Source organism: Mytilus californianus, unplaced genomic scaffold (assembly GCF_021869535.1).
Source record: "Mytilus californianus isolate M0D057914Y unplaced genomic scaffold, xbMytCali1.0.p SCAF_3, whole genome shotgun sequence".
In the NCBI taxonomy this organism is placed as follows: domain Eukaryota; kingdom Metazoa; phylum Mollusca; class Bivalvia; order Mytilida; family Mytilidae; genus Mytilus; species Mytilus californianus.
Window position 1 is genome coordinate 30979376 of NW_026262679.1, and position 7519 is coordinate 30986894.

Sequence of the window (7519 nt, forward strand, 5' to 3'; positions counted from 1 at the left end):
CATCAATTTTATCAGCAATCAAATCTGGGCTTTAAAGTTATTGTGAAACTACTTTCTCTAGGGGCAGCGTGAATCAGATGTGGATACTTCCAAAAATTCCAAAGATCTGTTATATACAATGCTAGCTTCTTTTAATTATTCATAAGAAGCCCCTGTATGAAGTCAGCCTATTATGAATTAAGGAAAAAGTCGGTTAGAAGATTGGTTACAATTGGAAAGCCGATTGTTTGTTGAAAAACACGTCCTCTAAACGTAACAAATATATTGTTAATAAAAAAAATCAAGCATCTTGACAATGTCAGTTTTAGAGAATTTTTTGTTGGAATCAGATTGATTTTTTACAAAGTACGATTTATCCCTCCATTAGGCAAGATATTTAAAAGTGTTACTTTCAAAGGAAAGAATGTTGAAATTATCTGTTAATATGCTATTTATAAATATCATTTACATTATCATGAATATGTTTGCAAAGTTTAATCCCAATTTTGAGCTATAACGATTTCAACAGGCATTAAAATGTAATGTAAAAAAAATAGTATTATTTAGTGCATTGTTTTGAATTATATGCACCTTTCTATACCGTCTCCATTATATTTGTTAATATAAAAATAAGGATATGGGGTATGATTGCCAATGAAACTATTATCCACCACAGTCAGTCTGTTTTTTTATTAAATTCCCAGTAATTCCCATTTTTGTTTTTAATATTTTATTTTTTACCTTAAAATGACTAAATTTCATTAAAGGTATTTTAATACTTTAAAGGTATTGCGAAATACATTATGTTTATTCAGTGTGCCATTTGAAATTCCTAGAACTACCATTTCTATGCAATATTTTAGTTTATTACCTCAAAATTACATTTACATTCATTTCAGAAGTATTTAGAAAAGTAATAATTGTTTAAAAAAAACATCATTGATATCATCTCCCTTATCGTTGTTACATTTTCTATTGAAAGTTCCCAGAAATCCCAATGGGCCATTTTTTGTCAGTATTTAAAGTGTGTTGCCCCAGAATGACATGGAAACTTATTAAATAAGTACATGTCAATATGCATCATATAAATCATCTTTATTACGTTTGTTAAGTTTTCCATTCAAAATTCCTAGAAATCTCCAATTTTGGCAATATCTTAAGCTTTTTTCTTTCAATAATGGTTTTAACAAATATTTTAGGAATTAGATATTGTTAAATACACTGAAATGCAATATATGTACATCAATATCATCTTTACTATGTTTGTTAAGTTTTCCATTCCGAATTCCAAGAAATCCCATTGTTTGGTAGTATTGTGTTTTGCTACAAAACATTTAGGAAGTATATAACAAATTACGTGGTGTCAAAGATATTTTTATTCAATATATAAGTTACAGAACAAATTGGAATTCAGAAGAATCCAAAATCCTTCTGGTACAAATTGGAACTCCATCTACTTGTAGATAAACAAGACGCCGATTTCGAATAAAAAAGACTCGCTCCCATCAATATATATATACTAGCTAAAAAAAGATACGTTACAATAATTTCATATCATAAAGTTTATAGGATAACAACATCACTTGATAACAATCAACAATATTACAAGAATTAACCTCTATAAAGATAATAAGACCATGGAAGCCGGGCAACACCGTGACATCGTTTCAATGTGGCTTCCTTTAATCGACGACGTTTTCGAAGGCCACACTGACGCAGGCGATTTCGGAAAGTTTGATCTGAAATTCTGTTGTTGGCTCTTCCGGCTATATATTTGACTGTGGCTACAGCAGTCACGAAGTGATTGCGCAGGTGCATCAGACGAATTTGCCTGTCCTGACTTAACGTCGTCGCCTGAAGTCTTCATGATCGCGGGCGATCATATAATGTATATAGAAATTAGAAATATGATCCCAGCAAACACAAAAACATCTTTAAAATGTTTTTAAAATGTTGTGTCTAATGTCATGAAAATATCACAAAAAAAACGTGAGAAAAACATTTAATGTATGGTAGAATATATATCGCTAAAACGTTTTCTAATATATTTTCTAAAATATTTGCATAATTTAATTAAAATGATGTAAAGAAATATCATGATAATGTGAAAAACAATGGCGTATAAAACATTTTGATAATCTTTTAAAAAATATTTTCTAGAAATATTTTCTGAACGTTTGAAAAACATCATGAACATCAAATAATGTTATAATAATGTTTTTTGGATGTTTTCTTGCAAGTGAGACTGTGCCTAAAAAATGTTTTCAAAATGTTTTAAGAAGATGTTTTTGGTTGATATCTAGATCATATCAATATAAAAATTTCTGTACTTTTGATTGAGTTTCCTGCTTTTTTAAATAACAAATCATTAGTTAAATTAATTTATACACAGTGATTAATTCTATATACAAACAAGAATAAATCAGTTGTTTTGCTAAGCATATGAAATTCAATTCAAAGTCTCTAAAAACAAGAAGTATCTACAAATTTTGACACATCCAAAATGGCAGACACAACTCATCATGGTCAAGCCACTTACCAAATATGAAGTCATTCTGTTCATTAGCATTACTTATTAAAGTAATGAAAAATTTGAGAACATTCAACATTTTGAAATACAATGTATAAGCAAACAGGAAACAGGTGCCAGATACAAAAATGTTCACACATCACAGTTCATCACTATCAAGCAGCTCATTAAATATGAACTCTTCTTTATCAGCAGTTTTGGGAAAAACAGTGATGAAAATATTTGTTGGACAAAATCCGAAAAATATAGGTGGACAGACGACAGACAGTGCAAGAAAGCCCACATTCCAACCACAATGGTAAAGTGTTTAGTTTTTCACTCTCAACTTTTATTACCTATCTTATACACATCATGCATATGTCAACCTGAACATGCATGACATATATGCCATTGGACATTATGCAAACATTATACACATCTTTAAGTTCAAGTTACATTGACTAAAACTTGTGTCCCTAATTCATATTTTTCAATACAACTTCTCTTTCTAAACTAAAACACTACACTTCTAATAGGGTTATATCTTAAGTCAATAATCATTGATAATTGGCTGAAAAGATGAGAACAAAACACCATTTTACATCAACTATTTGATTTATTTAAGAATACATTGAAAAAGTCAATCAATTGTCTTATTCAAAATCACTTAGAGTGTCTTGTAGTGTCTTATATCTTTTTCTTGCTGTGCCATGCTTCTGAAAAAAAAATTAATCTTACATTCATATATAAACTTCTTGCACATTCCTTTATAATACAACGATTCACGTTGCCTGAAGGATATACATCCCCTCCCCTTTAAAGTTTTGAAACAAATAACGATGATAGTCTGTCGGAAGTGGACGATAAATGGCTGACCGTGTTAAGAGAGAGCAATATGCCACGCTGAACTTCATTTAGTTATTAAAAAAAAAACACATAAAAAACTTTAGACTAGATATGTGTCCAGTCAAGAGTCTTATTTCATTATACTCGTTGATTGTTGTCTATCAATCATATTTTTTTTTCTTTTATTGTTTGGTATAAATCAGGCTGTTGTTTTTCTTGGTTTTTTTTTTAGTTTTCATTAAATGCATTGTATCATGTAGGGGCCTTTAAAAGCCCTGCTACATAATGTCATTAAACATCTTATTGTCCTTTTTAAGTGTTAAACTCTGTAGAGTGACATAGTTTATAACTTGTCATTTGTATCTTAGGGTATATAATACAGTCCTAGAAGTATACTATAGGCACATAATAACTTATCGAAGTGTTACGCATTGTTTTCGCAATAATGATAATAATATAACTTAACTTCCGAGAAACACACAGATGTCATTAAATGAGTTGTTTATATGTATTTGAAATACTTCAAAGGAAAGCAAATATGTTGTTTATGAAAGCACACTGTTGGACTAAAAGATTGATTTAAATAAACAACTTGTTTCTATTTTGTCACAAAAAAAATAATTTATTCAAATATCCAGATATATTTTCTGTATTGTATGCCCTTAATCTTGAATGTAATGCATTGTTTATGCTAAATATTTGAACTAAAAATGGAATAACAGTAATTCTGTATGAAAATCTTACTTCAAAAAAAATTCTCCTGAAAGGTTGTAGACATTCCAAAGAACCTGCGCCACTTCCAAATTGTAATCCTGCATATTGAACTTGTCCTTTGTGGCTTTTCTTTTAGCTCCTGTTAAAAAATAAAAGATACATTGTATGTACATTGTGTGTATGAAGCAATAAATATAATTTTAAGCAACAGTTTATATTATCTTACTTGTACTGAAGTCTTACATAGTCTTTGTAATGTTCATTAAGCTGTTAAGGGAAATTTAATTTACTGTTTTGCAAATACATACATACACTGATTTTACTAGAAAAAAAATCTCCATATTCAAATGGTGCTTATATTAGTGTTATTGTAACTTGTTTGTGTGCCTCGGAAACAAGGTATTGAGTCATGCTTACTGCAATAGTTGTTGTTGGTTTAAGTCTGTCAAATTTCTTTTTCATAATGTGTATTTAATGTAGGCAGTTAGACGTCAGTCGCTACCCTGATATACCCTATCTTTTGTTTTATTTTTCGGGTAATTTATGACGGATAGCGTTTGACGTCTTTAGCCGAACAGTTTTATCATATCCACATAATTCAATTTATTGTGTGCTGGTTCATATTCTGGACGCCAGTCTTTGCTCCTTTCTAATAAAATCCACATAACAAAAAATGACGACTTCAGTATGTATACTAAAGAAATTTATCCTGTTGAACTTACTTTAAATAAAGCTAATACTAACAATGACCACTGTCCTTTCCTCGATCTTGATATCTATATCATTAACGGGAAGCTTAATACAAAAATTTATGATAAAAGAGATGATTTTTCATTTCCTATCGTTAATTATCCATTTTTAGATGGTGACGTTCCCTTGTCACCATCTTATGGTGTTTATATATCTCAACTTGTATGATTCGCTCGTGTATGTAACAACGTATTAGATTTTAGCGAGAGAAATTTATGTATTACTGAAAAATTATTACACCAGGGTTTTCGATATCATAAACTAGTCAAAACATTTACTAAATTTTATCATCGGTATAAGGACATCATTCGTAAATATACATGCAGACATCTTATTCGTTCGGGTATTTCACATCCAAACTTTTATGGTAATATTCTTTACAAAGCACAAAAATGTCAGTATTCACCTCAAAAGTTAACACAACCTTTAAACAGACTTATAAAGAAGGGATATAGTTACGATACTGTTGTCAGGTCATTAAAGATTGCATATTTTGGCTTTAATATTGATTCACTTATAGGGTCTTTGCATCGGAATTAAACATATTTATTCTAAAACCAGTTGTTGGCATGACACGGGTTATGTTTTTCTCATATATTTTATGACGGTATAATACTAAACCCCTAACAGGAGGGATTGTGCCTGATATTCATATGATGAAGACATAATCTTTCAATCAGTTTAATTGAGGTCTGGAGCTGGCATGTCAGTAACTGCTAGTAGTCTGTTGTTATTTATGTATTATTGTCATTTTGTTTATTTTCTTTTGTTTCCTATTATGACATCGGACTCGGACTTCTCTTGAACTGAGTTTTACTGTGCGTACTGTTGTACGTTTGTTTTTTTCTACATTGGCTAGAGGTATAGGGGGAGGGTTGAGATCTCAAAAAACATGTTTAACCCCGCCGCATTTTTGCGCCTGTCCCAAGTCAGGAGCCTCTGGCCTTTGCTAGTCTTGTATCATTTTTAATTTTAGTTTCTTGTGTATAATTTGGAGTTTAGTATGACGACCATTATCACTGAACTAGTATACATATTTGTTTAGGGGCCAGCTGAAGGACGCCTCCGAGTGCGGGAGTTTCTCGCTGCATTGAAGACCCATTGGTGGCCTTCGGCTGTTGTCTGATCTATGGTCGGGTTGTTGTCTCTTTGACACATTCCCCATTTCCATTCTCAATTTTAGTTAGTTGTTTTGTTTCAATTGTGTTGAGAAAAATTTAACATTTGTTTGTCAAGGCTTCAAAGTGGACTATATGGCATTTGTTTTCTCAGTTTTGAAAGCCGTACAGTGACCTATAATTTCTTTTATCCAAGTCATTTAAATTCTGGTGGATAGCTGTCTCATACACCTTATCGCTATTTCAGTATTTGGAAATCTGTCCCGCTTGAACTATTTACGTCAGCATACATTGTACATGTACGTCATACAATAATACACCTTATCGCTATTCCCGCTTGACCCGAGAATCTATCCTGCTTGAACTTTTGACGTCAAACAACAATCACTTTTCCATTGTGGCATCAGATATTTTTTATGATGACGTCAACATTTTAAGGGAACTTGTGACAGTTGTGTGATGTCCAGTAATGACGGACAAATAGCAATAAGGTATATTACTTTCAATTGTAGTGTCAAATATTTTCTTATATGACGTCAACATTTTACGGGAACTTTTGTGATGTCCATGGCCAGTAATGGTGGACAAATAGCATTAAGGTGTATTGGCAATCAAACACACAAGCCACATATCCTTATAATTTTTTTATATTAATGAACAAACTCATAATTTTTGTACGTAGATGCTTGAACAGTGGCGGATTTAGGGGCCCCGACCCCCTTATGGAGCTACTTATAAGATAAATGTATAGACTATTTACAAGTATCACTCCAAACGTTTGCTTGCCTTGGGCAGGGGCCCCCTTTTTTCAAAACCTTGATCCGCACCTCCAGAAACAGATGTAATTTGGTTTCGATTATGATTGAACACACACAATGAATGCACAAGTTTCATCTTAACAGATTAATCATTCTTACCAAGTGAGTATATATCGCGTAACAAACAATTTTCTTGGCTCTCTTTGTTGATATCCTGTCTTCGTTTTGAAATTCAAATTTCATAATCATTTCCGGTGATAAAACAAAAGTCTATTCCGGAAAAGGTCGGTTTTCCGTAAGGCATATAAACGATACGAAAATTGAACTTAGTCAAGTTACAGTTTTCATTTCTTAATTTCTAAAATATACACAAACGAAATGAATAAACATTAAAGAAAGGTGATTGTTTATTAATACATTATTGCTGAATTTAATGTTGACTCTTTTGAATTTTGATATAAGAAGGAATAAAATCTGACTTCAAGGATCTTCAAGATATCAATTAAGGATTTCAACCATAGTATCTTGCTTGTCATGATATTGATGAAATGTAGTACTATATCTTATCCTGAAAAAAACGGGCTAATTCCACAAAACGTTGTTTGTGGGGTTTTGAATAAAGTTTAAATAAAATGTTATTTTTATATCCGTAAAATGTTGAATAAAATATCAGTAAGACTATTAAGTAATGTGTATGTCAGAATTTTTTTTAGAAAACATTTAGCTGATATTTTTCAGATGTTTTATGTAAAACATTTTAATTTTACGTTATAAAACATTTTATGCAAATAGCAAAACTATATTTTCTGTAAAACATTCTTTTGCAGAATGTTTTTTGGATATTT

At 31.1% G+C, this 7519-nt stretch overlaps 1 long non-coding RNA gene across 2 annotated transcripts; it reads right to left on the reverse strand.

The window, feature by feature from the left end:
- Positions 1–3084: 3084 nt before the first annotated feature.
- LOC127734355 (uncharacterized) lies at positions 3085–7021 on the reverse strand. Of its 2 annotated transcripts, XR_007997527.1 has the most exons (3): positions 6834–7021; positions 4079–4187; positions 3085–3204 (listed from the first exon to the last, which is right to left on the reverse strand). It is a non-coding gene; the product is annotated as an uncharacterized LOC127734355 (long non-coding RNA). The 2 variants fall into 2 exon arrangements; XR_007997526.1 differs by lacking the exon at positions 6834–7021 and having other exon boundaries at positions 4079–4530.
- Between the last annotated feature and the right edge of the window lie 498 nt (positions 7022–7519).